The 27,313-nt window shown below is 43.3% G+C and overlaps 1 protein-coding gene across 10 annotated transcripts in view; it reads right to left on the bottom strand.

Moving 5' to 3' along the window:
- Nucleotides 1–27,313, bottom strand: part of ATXN1 (ataxin 1) — a 363,809-nt gene that overhangs the window by 45,968 nt on the left and 290,528 nt on the right. Inside the window, exon 1 of one of the 10 annotated variants that reach the window (XM_039712100.1) lies at nucleotides 3,432–3,516. The exons of the other annotated variants lie outside the window; for them this stretch is intronic. The gene's annotated coding sequence lies outside the window, so the exon portion shown is untranslated. Of the gene's footprint in view, nucleotides 1–3,431; nucleotides 3,517–27,313 lie in introns of those variants that run through there. 10 annotated transcript variants of the gene reach the window in all.

Below are 27,313 nucleotides of genomic sequence, written 5' to 3'. Positions count from 1 at the left end.
AATTAAAGAAAAATATTTTTAAAAGGTAGGAATGGTGAGGGAATAATCAGAGATACAATTGTCAGAGCCTTGTGTTAACTAAGGACACTGGAGAAGTATGGCTGATCCAGCCTCCTCACCACTTAATGTGAATAAACAGCTTACGAGTGGGAGAGGCTGAAAGGGGAGCAGCCTCCTTCCCTGTCACGGGAGAGGGAATGTGATGATCACCAAGAACCAAAAAAGCTCTTATTTGTGAAACCCATGAAGGGAAGGAGCCTGCTGCTCCTCCCCACAGCTTCCAAGCGGCGATCGTGAGCTCCCGGAGCACAGTGCCGCTCATCGCACCATCACATGGCAAGTCTCACGCCATCTTCTCAACACAGAATCACAACCAGGTTAAAAGACAAAAGCTTTGTGACACGCCTCTGTTTCTAATGTACGATCAAAATTCTTGTACTCCTGTTTTCACAAAAACAGCCTTGAACCTAAATCAGTGCCCCCAGCCTTTCCCAGGGCCACACGGACAGGCGTTCAGACCCTCAGAAAACACAACACAGAATCCCCACACCACTGCAGAGCAGCTCCTCTCCCACAACGGGCATGGATGCACAGCAAAGTCTGAGCTCTCCTGGCACAGAGCTCCCCTCTGGCCACTGGCCAGCCATGTCTGCGAGCAAGGGGTCGACAGCCTTGCATGTACAGCAATGCCCTGGAAGGAAGGGCTGACCGACCATACCCTTTACGCCGCTCGCCTAACGGCTGGTGTCACTTAAATTAAACATTGACCATTAAGTTTGGTCCCTGGCAGGCTGCAGAGAGGCAAGGCAGAATTTTTCAGTTAGCTGAGAAGCAAAATAAACAGCACAGTCTTGACCTCACGCTCCTCTGGCCAATAAAGCCTAACCACGGAGCAGAAAGGACAAAACCAAAGCACAGAAGAAATATGATGGAGTGTAAGGTTTTCCCTAGAGCATTTGAGGGGCTGGCTCTTCCCTTGCAGAAGTGCCACTGTCACCAAGCTCTTCATGGCACAAACACATGCACAGCCATGCAACATAAAGGCCTGTACCTAACAACTACAGGAAGGGACCACACTGCTGTCCCTAGACACTTCCTAATAAGACAGTTTTACAAAGACTGGACACCAGAAAATGGCTTTGCCAGTTCAGGAGAACAATTTCTATTGCCTAGCTTTAACAATCAGCTTTCTTCTCAAAGAAGTGCCTTGAAGAAGCCTCCAAATGATTCCTGAAGGACAGTTTTGAGGTAAAGTTGCAATGCTTCTCATGAAAACGAAGTGAAATGAAACATATGACAATAGTACAAATACCTTACGCTAAATGAATCCTAAACAGAAATATCCAAGCTTTCCCAATAAGGGTTCAAGATTGGACTGGGCTCTAGATTTGAAGACTTTAACAGCTTCCTTCTGTGTTAGTGTGAGCATAGAGCTTCACGGTCACTCGGCTCAGCCCTCCCACAGTGTTACTGGGCTGTCAATACAGCCCTCCTTTAGGCTGGCATCAACCGCCCCAGCTTCTGTAAACAAACTTATCGCCTGTTTGGAAGTAAAACAGAAGGGAAATGGGCCAGGAAATTATCCAACATGGTTCTGAATGAGCACTTTAAGTGGCAGAGACCTTAGAAGTCCTATAGTTACCACTGCTGGAAAACAATTCCCAGCTAACAAAGACATAAAAAGACCCACCCAAGTAGGAGAAGGTCTGCAAAGCTAAGGAACTAGGAGAAGCCATGAAAGAAAATACATTATTAAGGAAAAAGAAAAAATCAAAGTAAGAACACCAAAGGGGAAGAAATAAGTCTCCAGGATTAGCAGAGAGAAGTACAGATTTAAGAAAGATCCATTATGTGAGTACAGCTTTATAAGAGCTTACAACACTGCGGCCTTCAAAAATAGCTTTATTCCTATTGCCACAGCACCACCACAACCTGCATCAAATGAAGTTACAATTCGTCAAGGAGCTGAATGCACTGCCTTTAATGGGATTTCATGGTGCTCAGTAACTTGCAGGATTAGATCCCTACCACTAAGCAAGAAATTGTCTAAGAAAACGCACAAGAGGAAGTGACAGTAAAACAACCCTGGAGAGTTACACTGTGCACAATCTTTTACATATAACTTAACTCTATCAGCTGTTACAATTACAGATACATTCAATATCCCAAACTGGAATTCTTATGCTGATGCAGGGTACCGAATGCTTTTGAAAAATGCACTGTCTTCCTTAGCTGTTTCATGCTACATTACAGAAAACAACCCAGCTTTTTATTGTGTGCTTTGGGGTGGGGGAGTTACCCTTTTTTTCAGTGACTTATTGCTTGTGAAAGTCATTGATAGCAACAGTTGGGTTACCTCCTTTCCCAATTCATCCCTTATCAATCACCACCCTGCAAAGCCTGAACGTCCAAAGCACTGGTTACTCCAAATTGCTGTGGGGCAATATTGGCAAGCTTGTAGTTACATCCCTTGTTCCTTGGGCCACAAGGTGCTGTTAAATGTGTTGTTAAACCTGGGACTGTCAGTTTCTTAAGAATAAATGCTTGTGACTGAGTGATACAGGGGATGACCACAGCAGGGCTCCCAAGGTGCTGTCTCTTCCACTGGCAAGATGCAGGCAGGGGGAACGGCATGGCCCATGGCCCTAGGCAGCATCTCTGGATCCTCCATCAGCATGGAGGCTGCAGCCATCAGGGGAGGGCAGACACCGAGCTGTGCCAGGCAGCACTGCTGAGCAAACCCAGGATGGATATCCACGAGGGACTCCATCCCTGAGTGAACAACAGAGGTCTGAAGATAAGCACCCATGGGCACTGACATTTGCCATACCTAGAGGTTTCAGAAGTTTCTTTTGGTGATTAGGGCAACGTTCTACATAATTTTTTGCAAGTAAAGCACACTGCCGCTCCAGGAGCAGGGATATGCCATCAAGAACATTCTTATACTCTCTTTTCTTTCAAGGGTCAGGTTAGAGAGGCAATTTACACAAAAGTAGCATCACATTTTTCTTTACTATAGTTTTCCATTGTGTCTGCAGGGCTCATGGTAACAATCACAGAGGAAGGTACTTATACTCTAAATATTCACCTGGAAAAACAACTAAGTGTGCAATTTGCACAAACCCAGGTGAAGAGATGCCAGGAGGTAGGGAAATGCCTATAGAACCATCATTCTGTGGTTGCTACAAAAGGGGGCGAGGCTTTGGATGTAAGTATTGCTGATAGCAGAGTGTAAGGATAACAGGAACAGACCCATTCTGAAAAAAAAATAAAAAATTGCTTGCAATAGATAAGACAGAGCCACTTGCAATAGAAGAAAAGACCCTGCTGCAGGTTGCTTTTGCTTCCTGCTTGAGTAGCCTGCCCATATTCAAGCAAAGCCTACAGTCCCATTGGTGAGGATTGGGGAGCTAAGATGAGTTTGAACTCACCAGCAGTAAGTTGTGCAAACAAGCAGATCAGACTGGTAGCCTTCCCTCTGAGAGTGTTTGTCAAGGCTGACAATCCCTGCTCAAGGAACACGAGGTCAGAACTGAAAAGGATGCTTGTAGGTCAGGTTTAAACCTCCAGAGCCTGTGGGTGGGTGAACAAAGAAGGGGTGGGCATGTATGTAAAAATAAGAGACCACAAGACACCTGGTTTCTCAATACTGCTACTAGCCTATTCCTTCCAACACCATTAATAGCATGCCAGACTTCACAGAAACAAAAGCAAGCAGCCAAGCTCTTCCTCCCTCAAACAATAAAATAGAATAGTAAATCAGAGGCAAAGACTGATTCAATTAGCCCAAGATCTTTTTTGATAACGATTACTCAAATAAGCCACATACGGAAGCTCTCCACATTTACAACATTTCTGCACCATTATTTGTAATAACATGACACCTCACTTTCCAGAAGGTGCCACACTGGATACTAATAGCACACTTATTATTAGATTTTCTGCATGGTTACATAAGCCTGCAAAAGGGGAAAAATGTAAATGATTCAAGAAGATATTCTTCTTGTGGTTCTCATGAAGTCTTTAGTATCTGAAGATTGAAGACAATCCCTCCTGGCAAGAAACAATCAATTTTTATGCTTCATTAAAAGAGTTCTTTTAGTACTTTTAACAAAATGCTCAAAGGCAAGTCAAGCAAAGAATATATATTTTTTTTAATCTAAACATTCTGTGCTAAATTTTACTCTCAGATCTTCTGAACTCTTTTTTTAAAACTAAAAATGAAGCTGTGCATGCAACTTTGTGTTTATTTTTTCCTTCCCATCTAACCATGATCTGAGGATATTTTACCCTGTCTAAATCCAAATGCACAAGTAGGCAAGAATTTCAAAAAAGGACATAATAAGGACAAAAAGCAAGGGAGGTATGAACTACCTCTGGGAACACTGAAACAAGAAGACTTTCACCATAATACAAGGTAATATGTCAGTGTCAGCCCCACCAGAATAACTTATTCATGTCAATACACTGGCAGTAGGACAGAACCTGTCCACCTGCATGACCAAGACACTTCTGCTCTGTTATTCAGGAATGCACAGGCGATTGCAGTGATCTCTTAAGTGCATGATGACTTGTACAATCCCCAGGGGAACTTTTCCCCTAAATCAGTGTCATCCCCGAAGTCCATCTCTGCACCCAGTGGATCTAAGCCTGCTGGTATCCCACTGGAAATATTGTCTAACATGACATACACCCAAACCAATGGTGGGCTATGCCATGCTATTAACCAAATTTATCTGCTATGACTTTACAGGTCCTTCAGCCGTATCACAACACTACACACGACATCCTACAATGCAGCAGATGCAGGAAGGGTTTACTACACACTACAGCATCTGTCCTTACCTATCAATGAGCAGAATGCTAATTTAAGTGTCATGTTGTCTCATACTTCACTGCTGTGCAAATGGCACATAAATGCTGCTGTCACTGGTGCATAGGGTTTGTTCGTAGATAAGTGCAATAAATCTAAAGTTCAGAGGGCTGCCTGACAAGTAGCTGCAAGGAGGAGTCACTGTTCTTCTCTGTTTAAACATAAGTAGTCTCTAGTAAACTTAATTTTTGGAGGGCTCAGCGCTCTTGCCTTAATGCATATGGAACAGTCCCCAGCCTGAGGCAAGCCTCTGGCAGGAGCAGGGAATGAGGTGGACATCACCGAGACAGCAGAAGGTTTTGCCACTGCACTGCCAGATCCAACACCTCTCTAGATCGTGAAGACAGCTCGACAGCTAGCTCACCTTGTTTCTGGCAAACATGGCACTCCCACAGCTCATATGCAAAGACATACAGTGCCTTCTGAGACGCTCACTGAATTGGCCATGAGAGGGACATTTTAGTGTACTGTATTACTGTACATTCATCTACTGAAAAAAACCCAGGATTTAGGAAAGAAAAAATCAAGTACTGAGAAATTGCTGTGCCTTTACAGAGTAAACTGCAGCAAGGGTATTTTAGATCCTGCACCCAGGTCATAGTACAGGAGGTCAAATTCAGCCTGGTTTCTTCACCTAAACTACAGCTGGTAGTAGCCATGTTCTGTCTGTACAACCCTGATAAGATGGCCTGATAAGCAAGCCGGGATGCCAAAGGGTGCTTGTAAGAAGCAACCATTACAATTCAGAGAAGCAAAACCATGACCAGAACCTGGGGGCTGTACCCTGTGATCTATGTTTGCATGAAACAAAATGATTTTGTGTACTGACGGCCCTCAAATCCCCGGATGAATTTTCATAACTCTGTGAATTCAGCATTTTAACAAAGGCCTTTTCTGTCCTGCAGTACTCCATGAAGGGCCTACAGGTAGCTTTGAACAAACATCAGAGTGCATCTGCATCCCTGCCCAGTTCATTGCCAAAAATGTACTTTGTGTGACCATCTATTACTTAAGTTAGGCTTCTAAATCCATTTTTAGGACCCTGGAAAAAATACTTGATTTTCAGATGTGCCAGGCAGCTGCATCTACTTATTACTCAGAGAGAGGATGCAGTTGTTCAGCACCTTTGAGTATTGGAGCAGCTTTATTTTGGTCCCTAACTTCAATCACCCGTAGAACAGCAGAGTCAAGTGAGATTCGAATCCTTTTCAAAGTGTCATGCTTTTTATGCAAGCAAGTGATAAAGCTGCCTGTATTAGCGAACACAAAACTGAGCAGCTACTTGGAGCCACTTGTACCAGAGACATCCCACATTTAAGTAATTCCATTCAAGTGTAAATGAGGTGCATTGCAATTTCAGGATTATTTACTACATTTGTTTAGTACAATCACTTTGCAGGATGCCTTAAAGCGCTTTATTTGCAGAGCTGCAAAAATTGCCCCTAGGAATATGGATACAAGGTGTCGCATTTTATTTTTTTGGAAACACGGAAAAATCTGAATAGAACAACAACAAAAAAAAAGCCACAGAAATACATATTTGGAAACCTGGAAGAATGGTATAATACTATTTTGAAAATGCAGCTCTCAAACCAGAAGGAAAAATGATTGCTTGTCCCTCATGCAGGTAGAAGCTACCTGTGTTTACGGAGGTATAGAAAGCAAAACAAGATAAAAAAAAGAGGATTAATCTGTAATGTCTTGACTAGCTTAATATACCAAGATTGAATTTGTAAGCAGATTATTATATTAATTATTTACAGTCTTGCCTTAAGAGGATGTAGATTTTTGTGTGTGTCTGCACATTTGGATTTTTTTTTATACATTTATAACTGCTGATGTGAAGAGTTTTGTTCTTTGCCTCAGAAGAAATGATCTGTTCTGCCTTCATTTACACTGATCTAACTCTAAAATCCAACAGTTACATTGCTGTAAAATTACTATTATCAAGGGGAAGAACATTCTAAAATTATCCTTTCAGCAGAGAGCACGAAGCCTGAAACTCTCAGTGCTTTCAACACCATTTTATCGGGACTGTGATCTCGGCACGGCTGGTAATGCAGGCAGCCGAAGCCATGAAAGGGAGCTTTGTGCCCAGCTACACACCAGGCCATGTAAGACTTCCAGCTTTTTGACTGGCCAACGGGGATGTTGCTCTTAGTAACACAGCAAGATTGATTAGGTACAATAAAAAAAGGGCGTTTGGAAAGACAGCAGTGAAATAAAGTTCCTCCTCTATGAAAGCTGCTACAGTGCACGCAAGCAAAAATTTGCCGAGTAGTCAAAAAAAGACAAAATGCTCAAATATTTCAGATGCTCAGCTAGTACAGAGATTTGTTTATAATGGGAGGAATCTCAGCCCTGTCTGATCCAGAATGAATGCAGTATGATACCTCTGGTGAAGCACACACAAACCTACAGCGTTATCACCCCATGAAGGAACACCCAACTACTCTCACTGTAATTGTGACATTTGCCTTCAAGACTTTATTCTGACTTCTGCCAGTACTTTGCTCACATGGGTGTAGGCTGGCCAGCAGAAAGAGATCCTCCCTGGAGAGTTGCCCTCCTTCAGAAGGCTCCAGCAGACACATCCCAGACAGTATGCCAAGAAGCAGAAATGATTGAAGTGAACCAGCCTCCTCTCTGATGATCCATGTCCCATTTCTTCCCCTTTGGGAAGAAGGGGATCCAGGCTTAGAAAACAGCTTTTTCCTAGAAAGACAAGGGTAAAGGGGGGCAGTCCTGTTGGCCAGCTGAAAACTCAGAGGCAGCTCCTTCACAGGGTGCTCCCAGGGTAGAAGGAACAGATTAGGACCAACATTTCTGTTGTATGCTGTATGAATCCTGCATACTCAACAACATTTTGTGGACTTTCTTATAACAGACCCCTGAACCAGGTGATATGAACCTGGATCCACAGACATCTGTAAAATTTATCCTGATGTATTGCACTGTAGTAAAAATTTCACCAACATATGTGCTAGTTGAAAAAGGCTCCAAACCTATCAGCTAATATTTTTCCAAGGTGATTAAGAATGAATAACACAGCACTGAAGTTTTACTCATCTGTCAAAAAGTATGATTGCCCAAAGTATGGGCAGGTGATGAGTACTGTTCAACACACTGGTACACAGTAGGGCCTCTTAACTTCAAACAAGCAGATGTCCCCCTGCTACCTCCACTCTGCTTCTGCACATAAAGGCCAAGCAAGGCACAGTCCTTCCTTTCTCCTGGCTCTTGCCAGCCTTTCAAACCAGGCAGACAGCTGCCTGCTACAGGTAGTGAGCAGAAAGATGTGAGATGGTGATGATTCAGTGCTCACAGTGCTCTCCTGACCCACGGGATGGCTTTTAAATGACCTCCTTCCACATTTCTTTGTTCCGTGACATCTTCATGGGGTTCAGGTTAGATTTTGGCCTGGGTAACCCTCTTTCTCCCTTGCACTTTTGCCCTTCCTCTATAGTCCTCATCCACGTGCCTGATTCTTAGCATTTATACATCTACCCATGAAGAGATACTGAAATTGTATACACAAAGAAATGCAGATTGGACCAGCTTTGCTGCAAATCCCTGCAGAGACAAGCCCAGATAGTCTCTCCCCGTGCTACAAAGTTTGCAGAGCTGCTTTAAATATCTCCTCTCTTCAGAACACAGATTGGCTCGTCGAGGTGGTATATACACATTACTCTGTATACTCTGTATGTGTGAACATATGTTTGATAGCTAGATCACTCTATTCCAATACATAAAACCGCGTATACACTTGTTCTTTTAAAACCTCGCTGCTGCTGACTTTCGTAGAGGTTCCCTCCAGGAATCTCACTCCTCACTGCCCCACTCGCCCCCGGGAAGGTTTTCTTCCAGCCATCAGCAGGACTTTCAAGCTGGCTCCAGAGCAGAGCAACGATGCTGCGAGTATCAGCCAGAGGGGGCTGCGAGAGTGTTTTGTGAGATGCAACAGCCCTGAAGAGCTGAGGCTGCCGACTGTGCTAGAGGCTTTTCTCGCTTGCGTAAACCATTTCTTGAAATAATAATGCCTAAAATAGTGCAGCAAGTCTTCAGGTTCCTTGCTTTTTTATGCATGCAGAATTAGGCAGCCAGGATTGGAGATGTACATCTGCATGCTGGCTGGCTATTAGCGCTGGATACCCGAGTCTAAGACTGTGTGCAAAAGCAGTTGGACCCTGTTCCCTACCAAACTCATGGAGATGGTGCTGTGTGTTCGCTCCCCAGGCAGTTTGTTAGCAGGGTCTCTGTCGTTCAGCGTTTTCTTACACAGACAGATGCTAATGGTAAAGAAAGGGGCAATTCTTGGGATAATGCACTTGGTGGTGATCAAAAATGTTTCCATGGAGCTTTACAGCAAAACAAAAATTGCTGCCCTTTATCTGATGTGCACACATTTCATACTTGCAATATGTCTAAAGTGATTTTATGACTAAATCCTGGGAAAAATGCAAAGAATGCTTGGCTAGAAGCATACTTTTCCAGTAAAAACACAACATGGCTTATTAAATGCGGCACTTAGAGAAGGCTATTCAACATGAAGTGCATATTTTTTTTAGCTCAAGACCGAAAACATGTGTCCAGATATACGTTTTCTTTGGCTTCAGGCACCAATTTGACTGACTACATTAAAGGGGTCTCCAAACCCTTTTAGTGTACACTAGCTTCAGTACAAACGAAGTGCTATTCTATTAAACATGCCACGGTACTGCAGTTGAAGGCAAGGTTAAAACCTCCTGACTTTTTCAGAATATATTAAGCAGAAATAATGGAAACAAAAAGCTCCATTAGGTACCTCGTTAAGATTTTTGTAGTTGCTGATCAGCAACCTTGTTATGGCAACACTTTTCAAAGTCACTGCAAGAAATGTTAATTGTGGCAATGGCGGGTGGGGACAGTGCACAATGAACTGCGGGAGCAGTACTATTAGTGTTACCGTGAGAACAGATTATGCCATTTCCATTCTATCTTTGAATTCTGGTGGGTGTAGGGTGATGTGACTCTGAGTGATGTCAGATTACCCAGCCTACATTTTTCTTGGAAAGAAGCTCCTTCCTCCACTTCTCTAGCAGGAAGGCTTGTAAATACTGCGCTTAGGAAATCTCAGCTTCATCAGACTCTGAAACGATCCCCAGGCTACCTGGAATTTTTTTAGTTGGACCACTGGAAGGTGTACGCTGATTGAATACCTGGGAATACCAGAACATGCTCACTTGGGCTTGTGACATGGTGAGAACTGATAGCAAGGGGTAGTTTTCTGCTAAATCGAATCCTCAGGAAACAGGACTTCACTCTCCCCAGCGTGGGCTGAAATCCAGACGATCTCAACCACATTTGTAAGCGGGTCACAATGTCACTCCTCTTCTCTCCCATTAAAAAACTAATTGTAAAAGCTTTTGTCTCTAATCTGCAGCTAACAAACCGGCAACTCTGCACAAAGGGGAAGAGTGCAACTCAGTCCAACACGCCGGAAGGGTTCTCAATCTCCACAGCCTGCAACTACAACACACGCAACTGCCCAGAACACAGCCGCGCAGGACACGCAATCAGACGCTGGGTTTTGCTTTGAAACAGATGTGGATTTGCAGAGCTGTGCTCCCCCTCCGTGCCCCGGTGTCCCCGAAAGGCCGTGCAGCCGGGGGTGCCCAGGGACACCCCGCCGGGCAGGGCTCACCCGCGCTGCGGCAGCCCGCACTCCTCTCCCGGGCGGCTCCGCTAAACGCAGCAAGAGCGAGCAAATTTCCTCCCTGCCTGCTCCAACACATGCACAGAGGCTGCAGGACAGGCGGCCAAACCATGAGGATTACTCAGTTTACATTCGAGCCAAAGATAAATGATTTTAAACTGCAGTCAGGGGTAAAACATGCTCCCTCCTTCTCAATCCTGAGGCACGTTTCCCAATCACGTGGATAGGTCATGCTGGTGCTGGCTTTGTTCAACCAGGTGATTTTTTTTTTTTTTTTTTTTTTTTTCCCTAGCAGGGGCTGTGCTCCTGTGAGAGAATAGATTGGGACAGATTGCTTATTACTCTTTTTTGTTGTGCTGCCGCAGGTGGGGAGCTGGAGATGCTGGTCTGGTTCAGTCTGTCACAATATACCAAAAGCCTGAGTTTTACTCACTTTGGGAGCACAGATGAAGGTGGGCATGCTCCTTGCTCTCCCCCTTCTATACTGGAAGGAAGCAGCTCCAGTAACTCTCAAACAAGTAAAAATCACCTGGAAACATACCAGAATCAAGCCTAGAAAGAAGCAGACCTCAAACTAAGGAAGCAGCTCCAGTAACTCTCAAACAAGTAAAAATCACCTGGAAACAGACCCAGAATCAAGCCCAGAAAGAAGCAGACCTCAAACTGCTGATTTCTGCTGTTGCTGAACTCAGGCAGGACTGAGCTGGGATGAACTACACACGTCATCTCCTCTTCTGTGAAAATCACTTGCACAACACTACTCTCCCCTTCATACTGCATCAAACAAGCTCCTAGTGACACTAAAAGGGGAGATCTGCTGATGCCACAGCCACGAGATGGTGCCTACATTAATCATTTCACCTCCAGCTTTTTAAATGCTCGAAAAATTCCCTTCTCACAATGGAAAAAAAGTCTCCTCTCCTATGTTCAGAAGCATTTGTTTCTTTTCTGAAGTAAACACAGGAATTGAATTATTATTTTTCCTACAGAAAAATATGATGTGGGGTTTTATTACTTTTTCACTGGGTTAAGACAAAAAGAAAAATACAAGAAAAAACACATCCAAAATCCACAAATTTGAAACTTTCTATTTTAAGATCTTTTCAACGTGCACTGAAGCTTTAAAAATTAACTATGAAACTTGTGGAAAAAGAATAAAAACAAAAAATAATTCTCTGGGTTGATGATACTTAGCACACACATACACTCTCACATAAGAACACATGCAGACTTTTCTATTAGAAAAGTCATTCATACAGGGAAAGAAGTCTGTCCTCAAGAGTGCACAGAAATCCCAATGACACTACTGGAAGGTGGAAGGATGGAGTCCTTCAGTACACACCTGTGTCAGGAAACACTGAAGAACTCCTCAGCTCATCCCACAAATGTGAATACTCAAATGTGATGAAAGTAAAAGTAACATCATTTTGAGGCGAGTCTGCTGGTAATTACACGTGTTAATATGTGCACATGCAAAAGGCAAAGACTGTTTCTCACACACAGAGATGTGTTTTTATTCATCTTGAGTCTGGTGTGCAGAGCTCTCCCTCTGCTGCACAATTCTACCTCTCATGATCATCCCTCGGCTCCTTCTGTTTCTGCCTCAGTCTCCTGTAACCTTTCGGTGCCTGCTCTTTACTCCTGAAATACACTTACCACTGAGCCATTTATATCTCATCCAAGATGCTCGACTCGCACTTGGCACACCTGATGAGCCCTAAAGGGAGCTGCTGCCATGTGAGGCTGATTTGCTCGACACTTAGTGCCACCTCATCCGTAGCAGTGTCCCATTTACCTTGACAATTACAACCCAGACCCACTGATGCGCCGCCCGCAAATGTCAGGACGAGCTCTGATTGTGTGTTGCTCACTTCCTCTGCCTCTTAGATCTGTGAGGGAATCTCTGAATATTCTGCTGACCTGCTGAAATTTTTCTGGTGCTTCTTAATTTTTGTGTGCTTAAACCAGGTCTATAAACCAATCCCTTGCACACTGTATTTTGTTAGCAAAGCATAAGCAATTTTTCTCCAAGCATCTCTCTCGTTCCTTTATTGTTATCTATTTTAAGTAACTTTCAGCTGAGAAGAATGTCAGACTGACTGCTCTGGAGACCAAGGTATTTCAGAGAAGGGAGACAAGCACAACTCCCTTCCTCTATGAAGAGTTAAAGGTGAGCTCTCTCTCCTCTTCAAAATTGCATCTTCTTTCAGCCTTAATTGCTGAAAAATTTCTGTTTGTTCGCCAAACTGATGTACTGCTGGGCAGGTACAAGACCCAACCTGTCCACACAAATCCCTTTGCAGGGCAGGACTCAAATCCCTAGATCAAGCAGGATGAGTTACACTGGTAAAGAGGTTGCTCTCTAATTCCATACAGTCCCATAACTCCATGGACAATGAACAGAGGCAGTCCTAGACAATGTGCCTGTGTAGAAAGGCTTCAGCAGAGAGACACAGGGAGCCAGAAAATACAAACTCTTCTGCTGCTGGCCAGGGCCAGGTGGAGCCTTCCCAGCAGTCAGTCCAAGCAGACACACCAGCAAAATGTCCCTGGCTGAATTGTGCCCACGCAGCCAAGACAGCTGGTGAGAGTGTGCATCTCACTTCTCACTCCCCCTCTGGGGGAGGACAAGACTCTGTTTAGCCCTTGAAGGGAAAAAAATCAGGATCTTGGCCTTCCAGTTCTGCTGTCAGCAATGCTGAAATCATCTAATTCCACAGGAAGAAGAAAGTGGCACTAGAGGAGCAAGAAGTGCAGCTGTAACAGGTAACTACTACCCCACAACCCTTCAAAACCACTCTCTCCAGTTAAATATTTCTCCACCTGAGAAATTACTTTCACTGAGCAAACAAGTCTTGTCATACCCTAAAAAGTTCACTCATTCAGCAGCAAATAGGTTGGCTTCTGAAGACAAAGTTAAGCATGAGCCACAGAAATGGCTGCTGAGGAAGGCAGCGGTGCAGTTGAGTCATTAGGTTAAAATTAGTACACCAAAGGATGGGCAAGACAGGCATTTCATAGAATATTCTGTTGTGGTTTAACTTCAGCTGGCAACTAGGCATCAGAGCTGCTTGCTCTCTTTCCTCTGGTGGGATAGGGGAGGAAACTGGAAGGATAAAAGTGAGAAAACTTGTGGGTTGAGATAAAGACAGCTTCACAGGTAAAGCAGAAGCCATACACACAAGCCAAATGAAACAAGAAATTCATTCACCACTTCCCATCAGCAGGCATGTGTTCAGCCAGGAAAGCAGGGCTCCATCATACGTAACGGTGACTTGGAAAGACAGATGCCATCACTCTGAATGTCCCTCCTCTCCTCCTTTTCCCCCCAGCTTTATATGCTGAGCATGATGCCATATGGTCTGGAATATCCCCTGGGTCGGCTGGGGTCAGCTGTCCTGGCTGTGTCACCTCCCAGCTCCTTCTGCACCCCCGGCCCACTCGCTGGTGGGGTGGTGTGAGGAGCAGAAAAGGCCCTGACACAGGGCAAGCCTGGTCAGGAGTAATGGAAACAAACATCCCTGTGTTACCAACGCCTCTGTGGAGAAATTTAACTCTATCCCAGCCAAAATAAGCACAATTCTTCTGAGATCTAACTGTAATGACAGACAGGACCGTTTAGAAAACATCTCAGAGTCTGAGTCCAGCAGGTCTGCTTACAGAAAAGTTCAAAGATAATAAAGAGAGGACCATACTTTCTGTTGAATTCTACAGGACTTAGCAGAAACACAGCTCCTGTTTCTATCATTCTTTACCACTGCTGAGATTCAGCTGCTTCTTGATTGTAAAATTAAATTAAAAAAAAAATAAAAGGGAAAGAACACCTCACAAATATGGTAAAAAAAATCACTATTTTCCTTGCAGATCTCAAGCATGGCCTTTAATTCAAAAGGTTCACAACCATTTTGAACCATTTTTGTTTTCTACAAGCATACATTTAGGAAGACACAATGCTGTCTGAGAGATGACCCTGACTGCTCCTTTGAAACAGGCTTACAAACAATGAAAACAACAAAAGCACATTAACAAGCAGAAGCATGGTTCATTATTTGTAGGCATTACTCAAGTGTTGACAAACGCTGATAAAAAAATGAGTAAATCAGGCAACCAAAGCCCAGTGTATTACTAAGTGACAAAATAAACCTTGAAAACCTTGATCTGCAGGCAAACCCTATTTTTGGGTTGTTGAAAGCAGGCAGCCAGCCAGCAGCAGAAGATGATGTGTACAATGACCAACTGCTACAGTGGTTCGTCACCATCACACAAATTGATTAAATATAGTCTGAATCAGTCATTTAATATAAGAGAAATAATGCCATTAAAATAGAATGTGGTTTTCAGGATCAATACTTCCTGCTAAGGAAATAAAGGTTTTGACAACACCTTGATATATATTTTTGCCTTGCACCCTATCTGTGTTCTGGTATTTCACTGGCAACAGGAAATCATTAACCTTGCTTTTCTGAGACTTGGAAAAGTACAAAATGCAGCTGTAGCGTCTAAACCTGTATGAAGCCACACAAATCCTTACCCTCACTCAGAGAGCTCTTGGAAAGAGGAAACACAGCACTGAAACACCAGGCAGCTGCAGATGCAGCATGCTGACAGCCTGGTCCACAAACTGTAGCAGAGCTCTGCATTGGGAGCACCATGCAGGAATGTGTGCCCGCTCCCTGACATTCTTCTCAGGAAGCATCTGAGAATGCAATCTGTGCAAGCTTCAGGGGTACAGCCATCTCAGCCACAGACCTTCCTCTCCCAAAAACTTCATAGCACAGACTGGAGCTGAAGGAAGTGAAAGTTTTTTCTCCTTAGATTCTCCATGGATTGGCAAAGAGAATAAAAAATCAGCAGCCCAAAATCCCACAGCAGCCTGGGGAGGGGGAGATAAACATTTCCATGTCATTCTTGTAAAGAGAACTTAATGGCAAATAAAAGCTGTGAAGGATATTGTGCTGCAAACATAATTGACCAAAAAAAAAACCAAAACCCAACTCACTAGGCTTATTAATGAAAAAATAAAGTCCCTAGTTTTCATCATACATATTGCAGCTTTCTAGCCACGCACTGGAAAATTACCTTTATGGCCAAGAAAACAAGGGACATAACTATGGAGACCAAGCCCCTACATGAAAAGTGGAATTTAAGAACTTATGACTTGCCTGGATACAGCAGAAAAGTGAATGAGTAAAACAGGCCTGTTCTGCTCAGTCATTCTCACTTGTAATGGCTGTATGCAGCTTGCCAACAGCTCTTCCTCAGCCCAGAGAACAGCCTAAGGAGCCCGTTCCAAGTGAAGTATAAAAAAGTTTATCACTAGGTAGTTTTACAGTAAGGCAACTTCTGCTCTCTTTCATTCTTTTTTTGGGGTTTTGTACAACAAGTAGAAACAGTCGCAGGGCAGGAAGCTGAACAGAGAGGGATTTTTGTGTTTCCTCAAGGAAATCCCTATTCAAATATATGCTAAAATACAGTGCTCTTAGAAATCCCCGTGTGATTTCCAGACATTGTCAGTGTTGGCACTGCCCACAGATAGCACAGGGAGGAGGGAGAGATGCCTCAAAGGTGATGCTCAGACCCCTGCCCAATGCAGGACCTCTCCTGTGCCTTTGTTTGGCGTAGATCAAATTACTCGAGTGACGTGGCTTCCACCCCTTCCCACCGGGGACCATTCCACAGTCTAACAGACCTTAATAAATGGAAGTGTTTCTGGATTTCAGCCTACACTTTCTGCACTAAAATTCATCCCACTACTCCTAGTCATAGGACCACCCAAAACAGTTTTTCAAATTCAGATATTTATAATCCCTCAGGTGCAGCACTGGTAGTTTTAACATCACTCTGCTCCTTCACCCTCTTTGTCTCTCACTCAGACAAACTGTATTTATTTAATTCTTAATCTTTCTTCTCTCTAGTCCATTAATCACTTTTGTTGCAGCTGTCTGAATTCCTTGCAATTTGCCAAAGTCTTTCTGGTAATGAAAGACACACACACACACATATGAACTTTGTATCTCCTAAAGTGCTGCCTGATAAAAGACATGGAATTAATATGCATGCACACAGAAAGACACCAGACATTTTCCAAATTAATTCTTTTTATAGAAAGAGCTTTACTTTTTTCAGGCAGGAAGAAAGAGGCATTTGTCTTTATAAGTCCCCTCACAGAGGTGGAAAAGTCACACACTGTACTTTTTTTCAGATAAGAAACTGCCTGACTCCCAACTGCTTTCCACAATTGCTCATTCCACCTTGCAAAAGCCACGTATTTATCGATGCCTACCTCTTCCAATTCTTTAAGGAATCTCACATTAAAACTTTATGTTCTGGTTCTCAGAAATCATTTGTCTCACCTTCAGGAACAGTTCAGTGAGAGCTGCTTAACAGCAGCCTCTATCCATCCTTTGCCTACTTTTTTTCTAAAAAAATGTTCAGGGAGACAGGTCACAGATATGAATAGAAAAATCCAATTCTTTCCTTAGATTTTTAGAACTTCATGTCACTGATGAACCACACAACAATGAAGAGAAGGCATAATTTCCTTTGGGACCCAGAGCAGAACTCCTGCCACCCTGATGAGGAAGTGCACCTGTGCTCCACCAGATATCCTGGGCTGGTTTTGGGCAAGTATATCACTGACCTCTGTGCACCTGCTACCTTCTCCCAAAATGGATTTTTATATAGAACATATTAAAGAATTTAACCCTGAACACTTGAAAGGTTATTCAGTAACTACCAACCATTGCAGAAGGTTAACTTTCTAGCTATAGTTTTGGGGAGATATAAAATAACGATCTTGATTTTTTTCAGATGTGATTTCATGTGATATTGAGTTTTACATAATTGCAGCAAGAAGAGGAAAAAATGCATAAAAGAGTGCATATGACATTCAAATGCACTTTAAAATGAACATTCATTGACTGCAAGGCAGGGAAGAGGGAGAGAACTCTTTGCAGATTGATGCCACTTACCTGCAGGCAAGTTATTTCCTCTAGTAAGACAATTAGAGTGAGTATCTAGCACTAGAAGTAATTTTATTTCTTGCATTTGCCTAGGGCATTTTTATAATAGAGAGTTGCAAAACAAAAGCCAAAACCCCAAACACGCTCAAATAGCCACTGAAAACCTATTCCCTTTTTTAGTCTATTTGTAGGCTTACACTATCCAATACACATTAAGAAGACAGACAAAACTCTGCTCTACTCACTTGTTTCATACCAACAAAACATGTACATGCAAATATCCTGAGCATAAAGAGAAACTCTTAAAGTCATTATGACATTATTTGTACCCTGAAGCAAGTCATAATTTGTATGCACCCTGCCAAGTACTTTCTGTCAAAGCTAAAGTAATTATTGAGAAGTATGAAAGCAGGTGTCACTTCTGGCAAGTTGTAAGATGGCTTCATATTCTCAGTTGCAATGGGATAAAAATGATCCCTAAAAAGAGCATAGCAGGCTATTACTTTACATCCAGTATATATGTGAAACATAACAGTTGCTGCCTGTACTTTTTTTTTTTCCTTGTCTTTGGTATTTTAATTAAAGATTCGAGCTCCTAAAAGACAAAACCTAAAAATATGTGCAAAATCAATCCCATTTTGCATAATTTCTATTTAGTTTCATAACCAACTGTCAAGCCATCTGACCCTCATTTGCATGTGCTACAAGGCAGGCAGCCGAGCTCGCTTCCAGCGCAGCGAGACACAGACTTTGTCCCCGCTCACTCCCACGTACGAACCTCCGGCTTCTCGCACGAGTCTTTGCTACAGCACTTCAGGACAGAGGGGACAGCGATTGTTATGATTACAGGGCCAAAACCTTTCCTACTTGGGTGCCTAGATTTAACTGCCTAACTCCATCTTTAGGCATCTGAATGAGCTGCCAGTGTTTCAAAGGTGCTGGGCGCCCAGCATCTCCTACTTGTTTCTGTCAAACTTGCCAGAAAGAACATCTGCCTTTAATTAATTCCGAGAGCTGCAGATATGCAGGACCTTTGAAAGCCATCCCGCTTGCTTCAGTCCCTAAATATAAATCCAGGTGTCTACCTCTAGGCAGTCAACTTTTAAAATGCTGAAAAAGAAAAAAAGTAGTCTTATTAAATAAATAATATAAAAACCCCACACGCAGATAGTCTCAAGGCCTTTGGAGTCTTATTCCATACTTGACACATGACGTGATGTAAAAGAAAGCACATGTGATTTTGTCAGAGAGTAGCACTTCGTGCTGTAACTGGAGTACGTATATTACTAGTAATTAACATAATTATAGTAAGGAAAGACATTCTGGGAAACTTTCTTCAAAAGCTTCTCCTCTTCCTCAGATAAGCAACCAAGCAAACCAACCCCTCAAAGTAGTTATATTTATGCTAACAGTTTAGGGAAATTGCAAATTTACTAGTGTATTTATTATGCAAGTTTATTTTATTTTTCTTTCATTCAGCCAGACACCCACATTCTTGACAGTGTAGAACTTGAAAAGATTTCTTTTTTATTTAAAAACTGCAAACAGAAGAAAAATACAGGCTACCACCTGCCTCTGCAAATCTTTCACATGTGCATTTGTGCGCCTGAGCACGAAGCAACTGACTATCCTGTTAAGAATAATATTCAAACATGGTAGCAATATTCCACCCTAAAACAGGGCACTGACTCAAAAGGCAACATGACAACACACGTCTCCATGCATATAAAATGCTGTTCTCCATCAGGGACCAGGAATGCTTTGCTTTAAGACCAGAGATGTTCTCCCTCAGGCTGATAAAGAAGTTCCTGGCTCCAGAAGCAAGTGCTGTTGGACTCAGTGAAGAGATTCACTGCTCTGGGGCTGTCCTATTTCTATTCAGGACATGCCAGGTAAGGTGTACACGTGTGTGCCTACCTTACGAGCATGCAGGATCACAACTTCACTTTGGATTAGGAAAAAATGGCACAAACCAAGTCTACAATACAAACACACCATGTAATTAGTCCCTGCCTGTGAGGGGGAAAGGCTCATACTGCCAACACCTGAATGCATATAGTTTCAGACACGGTACTATATCCTGAACTGAGCCACCAAAGGCACAAAATCCTCAGAAGGAATAAAAAAAGTCATCATTTTTACTCTTGTTAGTATTTTATTTTCTAAAAAAGAAAGCCACAGATTCCAAGCAAGTTCAATCTCTAGCTGGGAAGGGAAAGGGGAAGGAAATGTGCCTGGGGAAATACATTTATGGAAGTTCTACATAAGCCTCATGTAACTACAAGGGATAGGATGGTGCTCCACAAAGGTCTTGTTTCTGCCACGACCAGGATGACACTTGGCCCAGCCCTGCCTCCAGCATCCTCAAGAAGCTGCAATTTGCTGTCATTTCAAAACTTCTCCCACAGTGACCACGTGGGCCACCACCTCTCTGCCACACCACATTCCCAGAGCTGGTGCTGCCCCAGGCCTCAGTGTGTAAGCTCTCCACAACTGGGATGGCACTGGAGGATTTATCCCGTTGAACTCCAGTTGGCAAACACTGTTCCCAAATCGTAGGCACAGGCCTGCAGGCAATCACCACCTCCTCCTTACCCACAGGAGCCCAGCAGGCTGCAGCCAAGCTCGTTTGTGACCATGCCATGGCAGGCTAATCCCCACACCTGCTCCAGCGGCTCGCTGAAAATGAGTTTTTAATCTTTGCAGACTGGCAGTTGCTCCCCCCACCCATCAACAACAGCCACATCTTGCTGCTGCTCGCATCAAGGCAGGGGAGAAACGCCACAACTGCTGCCCAGCCACTGCTGCCGTGTGCAGCCACAGAGAAACCTGAGCTGGTGAAGCAGCCAAAGCCATCGAGCTCCAGCAGCACACCCAGGAGATGCTCCTTCTGTGCCTCCTCATGCATGCAGCAGTGGGAGCTGGGTACAAAGTGTATCTACCATGTTCCCTCTGTGTGCTGCAACAGGATGTGCCTTGCACTCCCACCCTGCCCTTCCCACAGCTTGAATGACCTGCCAGAAGCATAAAGGGTAAGAGAGTCTGGTCTTCCTCTGATACACTAAGCAGCTGCTTGACATGATGCATGTGGGAGATTTGTGCATGGGATGATGTCTGCCCAAGTGTGGAGGGGAGAATCCATCTCACCCTCAGGGACGCCTCCTTCCCTTGCTTCAGTCTGCACCTACAGCTACAGCTGTTAAGCTTTGTAGGGATAGCAGTAGAGCACAATTAGACACTCTGCACCCTTATCAAATAAGCTCTTTATGGGCATGCACACATGTCAGACAAAGGGCTGTAGGTGGCCCACCTTGCTCAGGAGGAGGCAGCTGAGATGCTGGCCACGTGCTCTGCCCTGGCTCATCTCTACCACCAAGAGCCAGCTCACTACTTCTTACAGCTCTGCAGCCTTCAATGCAGCTCTGTCCAGAGAGACCAGCTGAGGGGCTGGCAGTGCCCACCTGGGTGAATTTCAAGGAGAAAACTGCACTTTAGATTCACATAGTTTTTAATCTTTGTAGACTGGCAGCTGCTCCCCCCACCCATCAACAACAGGAGGAGAGCAGCCATGCAGGAGAGCAGCCACCTATACACACCCTGCTGCTCCCATGGCTCCTCTAGGCTTCAGGAGATGGCCTGAAATAACAACACTACTCATTTTTCTTTGACATTCCCAAATGGAAGAAAGAGAAAGAACAGCCAAGCAATAGGAAGAACCAGAGAAGGCCATCACATATTTATTTGTCATGAATTATGCTTAGGAGAGCAATAGGTCCAACAAGCTCATCAAAGCAGGTTTTTGCTGTGTGTCAGAGCACTGAACTACACTTCAACAGAAGCATTAACTGGACACTGGAAGCAGAGGGGTCTCTGCTGCTCGTCCCCTTCAACCCCTCTCCAATTTCATCATGCTTGTCACATTGTCTCTTATATTGTCTCTTGGAAAGGGAAATATTTTTTTTAGTGCACAGGACAGGATGACACTCTAGGACTTAACAGGAAAACCCTTACCCAGCACAAATGTGCTTCTGTTAAGAAATTTTTCTGCTAAATTTTGGAAGAAGCACACAAAATCAAACATGTGCACACCTCCTCAGTTCCTTGTCAGAGAGAAAACACATTGGCAGTGGGATGTGCTAATGCAAACCCATGTGCTCTGGGTCCTGGCAGCACAGGCTCAGAGCTGCAGCTCCTGGTGCTGGCCCCTGAAGACCTGTAATTCTGTTAGGAAGGCAGCAGGACTCTGAAAAAGTCTTGTACATTATTCCTGAATGGTTTCCTCGACGAGAAATCTGCAGACATAATGAGACCAACAAATGCTTCTAAAAGTGTCCCACTCATGGGCTGTTCCTGGGAAGTTGTGTTGCTCCTGTGAGACCAGGGTGATGGCGACAGCCCAGATACACAGGGCTGAGTTCTGCCATTGAAAATGAGGGGACAGCACTTACTTTAAGGTAAGCATTCTCCAGCAAGGTTAGGGATGGAATCAGGGCTGCATTTTGTAGGTGGAGAGGCAGTAACACTTTCAGAAGAAGCGTTGATATCTGCAACTGAAATAAACCCAGCCAGTAAAGCTGATTTGAAAGCCTTGACACCTAAAGCACAGACACCTAAGTGTGCTCTTCTGAGTGCTTCTGTTGCTGCCCTGGCTTCTCACACCACAGCCTTCTCACACACCCCTGCAACCAAAACATGTGTGTTTTGTGCTGCAGTATCCTGTCACACAGGGACAGCCATGAGAAACGCTCTGTTTGCAGGGAGACTGAGCAGCATCACCTTTCTTCCTCCTAGTGTCAGTAACAAACAGCAGAGAGCTGCCAATGGAACAAGGATATCACCCTTGCAGAGATGCAAAAAAAATCACAGGCATGACCCTATTTTCCCTGCACCTTACCACCCCGGAAACACTCTTTGTAGGGGTTAGTCCACCCACTGCAGTATTTCTGCTAATGACTCACAAAATCCCACACGAGTCCGATACCATTTGCTTGATAAAACTAGCTGCCAAAATGAAACTATACATTTGGTGCTCAAAAACACAGGGGAGAGAGAAAAAAAAACAAACCCCAAACATAAAACCAACAAGATAAACCCTACTAGTTGTTGTTAGTAGTGAAGTGGTGGAACATGAAATTCAGAGCGTGTGGTGCGAGAACAAGGGTGATGGCTGCACACAGACCCTCTGCAGACAGGGCTATGAAAGGGCTCTGCAAGAATTCCCCTTCTTCTGCATTGCAACTAACACAGATGTTCACATAATTTCTTGCATGTGGACAGCAAAAGCAGCACTGGTTTCAAGAATGATGTGATGGTCTGTGTGGTAAGAATAAGAAAAGAAAACTTTCAATGTGTATCCAATGTAGCCAAACTGTTCCCAAATGCACTCAAAGGACTCTGAATGAAGTCAATGACAAAATTCAGACAGGACTTCACAGCACTCTTTCTTCCCCTCATTAAAAAATGTAAATTAAATTACACTCAAAAATCTTAGGAGATTCAGGAGCATGAAACATATTGGAGCATCACAGTGTTCACTCATCATTGCAAAACATTAACTAAACTTGCTCTGAAAAATGTTTTGACTATTTATAGAGAAGCCAAGGGGAAAAAAGACAAAGAGAAGATGCTTGCTGGGCTGTTGGGTTTTTTGGTTGGTTGGTTTTTTTTGGGTTTGGTTTTTTTTGTTTTTTTTTTTGTTTGTTTGTTTGTTTGTTTGTTTGTTTGGGTTTTTTTGGCAGACTTTATTTGAAAGCAGCCAAACTCCCTTCTGCTTCTGAAAGGCAAACTAACAGAGCACTGAGGTCAGAGGTAGAGCATACTAAAGGTTGTGCTTGAATTAGGGACAGCCTTTTACCAGGTGCTTTGACCAAAACAACCAAACTCCAGTCAAGCCCTGCCCTACCAAGAAATGCTGCTTAAATACTGCCTTAAAGAGAGATATTTCTATCAGGCTGCTCCTGAGCAGCTCTGGTAGGACTCCAGCCCAAACCCTACTGCAGGTTAAAGGCTGACATTTCATTCACTTCAAGGGATGCAGGGTCATGGCACAAGGAAATTAAAACACACTTCTTTTGGGTGCCCAGCACTCCTCAAGAAAGAGCTGACAGACAGCTCCAAAGAACTGGGAAGGGATGCTGCAGCAAATTCACTCTTGTGACAAGTAAAGCCGGTACAGAATTTTTTATTTGATCCATTTTCACAGCAGAAAAGAGATAAAGTTTGTGTTCAAATAGATGGCTGGAGAGAGCATGCAGCATGTGAAGGCCAATGCAAAAAATTCCAATTAATTTCATTTAGTGTTTTAGTTATTTTTTTTTCAATTTGACATACGAAAAGAATTCCTGAAGTGAACCAAAACTTACATAAAGACAAAGGCAGGTAAGGTAATTTCAGAGGTACCTTAGGTACCTTAGGCAACACCTAAAAAGCATGCATGTCTCTCCCAACATAAAACAGACTGCAAAGGGCACCAAGAGTCTGTTAGCAGTCGTTATCCCTAGAATAGCTTTAATATCACCAGAAACCTCAAGTATGCTCCCACCTTCCCTGTCAGCTGGGCAGAACAACAGGTCTTAAGAGCTACTATTGGTTCAGTGAACTCAGAGGCTGTGGAACTGCACCATCAGCTGCCTGCAGCATGTTGCCCTCCCCTGTATATTGCTCTAATGATCTGAGCACAAGAACTCTGTGTCACCTCCAAGTCCTGACATTTCCTCAAGCAAAGAGTAACAAAGAATGAAGTAAGACAGCAGAAGGGAGTTACTCTGGAAAGCTGAGCAGCACCAAACAAAACTGCTAATGTTCTTTTGGCAAAGCAAAAGATTTGTATAACACTTTTTCCTCCTACTGAATGCATTTACTCTTAAAAATCGATTTCCTCTGACACTATTTATTGCTGCACATTACTCGGTGGTTCGAAGAAACTGCATGGAAAATCACAGCGTTACGCTTGTTAAATTCACCCTACAGGGTCACACCACCAGTGCATGCATCATCCCAAGAGGCAAGGCTGCCAAAGCCATGCTGTGCATATCATCACTAAACCCAAGACAAAATGCAAATTTGGCTGTATCATAGCTGATTTGCATAGCTTTCCATTGGGTTTGTACAACCTTTTTTGCAAAATGCCAATTTACTTCACTTTCCTACAGCTTATTACCAGTGTGAGGTACTCACAGCTTTTATGCAAGGCAGACTTAGTGGTTAAAACATTAAAAGAGACAATTAAATGCCTTTTGGAAATAGAACATAACCTTCAACTTAATGACATACGGCACAGGACTTCGACTGGGAAAGAGAAATGTTAACGCCCCTTTGCAAAGGTGCAGATTCTCCTCCTGTCTTACATGTGAGAGCTGAACAGCTTTTTCTGCTTTTTATCTGATCTGCAAAAGCAGAACTATTTGCTTGCAAACTATGAAGGGCCTGAATCCAGTTACTGAGTACACATTTCACTCACACTGATATCAGAATGGATGGCTGCCAGTTTAGTGTCTTGGCTGGCATTCAAACACGCTGATTGCTGAGCCTCCTTGGATTCTGCGTTCATGATTAAAAAAAAAAAAAAGAGAGAGAGGGAAGGAAAAAATCCCCAAACACAAAACAAACTCTCCACAAACATTTCTGACATGCTATTGGCTAATTTCCCCTCTCTCCTCTTTTGTAAACTTAGTCTCTGGAAGCAAAAGCATCTAAGTAGCACTCTCTGTCAAGAGAAGCAAATAGGGAGTTTGGACTTCATCTCCAAAGCTACAGTACAACGATCATTAGATCTTTCCTAGCCAAGAAATTTTCACACATGTAGCAGGGGCCAGCCCTCATTAAAGTCAGCAGCAGAGAAAAAGATCTGTTTACACTTCTGTATCCTCACTTGAAAAAATGGAGAAAAAAGCAAGAGAACCAAGAGCTTGAAATGCTCTGAGACTGATGTCACAGCCTAGTGGCAGGGAACGGAGAGGTTCCTTGCCTTACACAGACCTATTTTTTCCTTCTTTTTTCTTCATTACTTACTACCAAAATCCACCAGGTTGAAAGACAAGCCAAGAACTCTTTGAATCCCCTCTTCTGAGCTCCCAAATACCCCATCTCTGGGCACGCTGCTTGGCATGGCTGATGCTGCGCAAGCCCTGCTTTCTCTGGCACGGCAGCAGACGCTGTAGATCAGACCACTCAGACATTTCAATTGAACTTGACAGGTGTTTGTTAATAGGCTCTACAATACGTTTGGGAAGGGCTGCCTGGAATTGTAAAGTGCTTTATTACAACAGTTTAACAAGCCCAGAGCACACAGTTCAGTGTATTATTTTGTAAGGCTGTAAATGTAAGTGACCAAAATCTGAACTGTATGGCAATACACATGTAGCCTATAACTAACCCAATTAATGGCAAATGCAGTCATACAGTATCTGTACAACTGGAGCTGATCCTGACAGGTCAGTCTGGGAGCCTTTCTGCTCCTTGAAGAATCTGTCATCCATGTATTAGCACAAGTCACAGAAACCAGGTATATCTATTCGGTGATAACTTCTTGGACTAATTATTAGAAAATTCAATTTATACTAATTTGCCTGAGGAGAGGGGAGCATAAAATTAACTTGACACATTTATTTAACTTTTCACAGTATTAGTATTACTTAAAAGTTATGACAGCATTGTGCCCAGAGGCCCCAGTCAGGATTGGAATCCCACTGTGCTCAGCATCCCACTGCAGGTGCATGAATTTCCTCCCAGCATAATTTCAAGGAAAAGGCCCCGTCCTTGGGTAGTGGTTTGACCAAACTTTATGTTATGTATGTATTTGTATCTTATGTATGTATGTTATGTAAGTGTTTGCCCTGAAGAGAGGGAGTGAGGCCACGGAAATAAAAGGCACAAGTGATGTAGGTGCATTAAGCCACTGCATCCTACCATGCACTGGCAGCCCTCACCAAAAACACTGCTATTTTTGAAGAAAATGACACTTTGAGTGACTTTGGTTTTTACTATTAAACAAGCAAGACCTCTACTGCTGTGTTTGCTTGCTGCTATCTTATAAACAGGACCTTCATCCAATGAATGCAAAAAATCCCACATGGGGTAAAAGGCCCCAGAAAAGAAAAGATACATGTCAGTAACTGATCCAGGGAACTGCCAAAATCTCACCTCTTATTTTAGATACACAATGTGCAACAGCACATTTTTTTCCTTGCAGTGAACTTTGAAGTACCCTTTGAAGGATATCTGCCTGAGAGAAGCAGATAGCTGTTCCACCTGTCTTCATTTCTGGATGTACAAATGCCAAGCCTGAAAGGTCACCATTTGGACCATCATAACAACTGATTGTCCTTGTCTAAGTTGGCCTTTTTATTTATATTCTATATGCTTAACCTCACTGAACAACTGTACTGGTCAGACTGTATTATCATATTAATCAACATGCTATCATCATGTTAACTGAAACAAATTCAAATATTTAACAGTATTTCATCAGAAGTAGGGAAAATGGGAACTTTTCAGAGTTAAGCCTTAAAATTATATTACTCAGAGTACTGGCCAGTACTAAGTACACAAAGGAGTGAAAAAAGAATTGCTGAGAAAGGGAATGGTGCCCTCAGGACTCATTAGAAGACTATCAGAATTAGGAGAATATTGGTATTAGAAGACCATCTCCTCCTCTGGCTCTTTGGCAGTGGTTTAGAAGCAAGCCCTCCATCCTGTATGCTCTTAGTGTTTGCTGGAGCTAAAGGGCACCACACAAAAGTCAGCATGGTTTAACTTTGAAGAAACCTCAAGGCCCCTCAGCTC

This window comes from Passer montanus, unplaced genomic scaffold (genome assembly GCF_014805655.1).
Source record: "Passer montanus isolate IOZ18808 unplaced genomic scaffold, ASM1480565v1 scaffold26, whole genome shotgun sequence".
NCBI lineage: Eukaryota > Metazoa > Chordata > Aves > Passeriformes > Passeridae > Passer > Passer montanus.
This window is presented reverse-complemented; position numbering and strand designations above follow the sequence as displayed.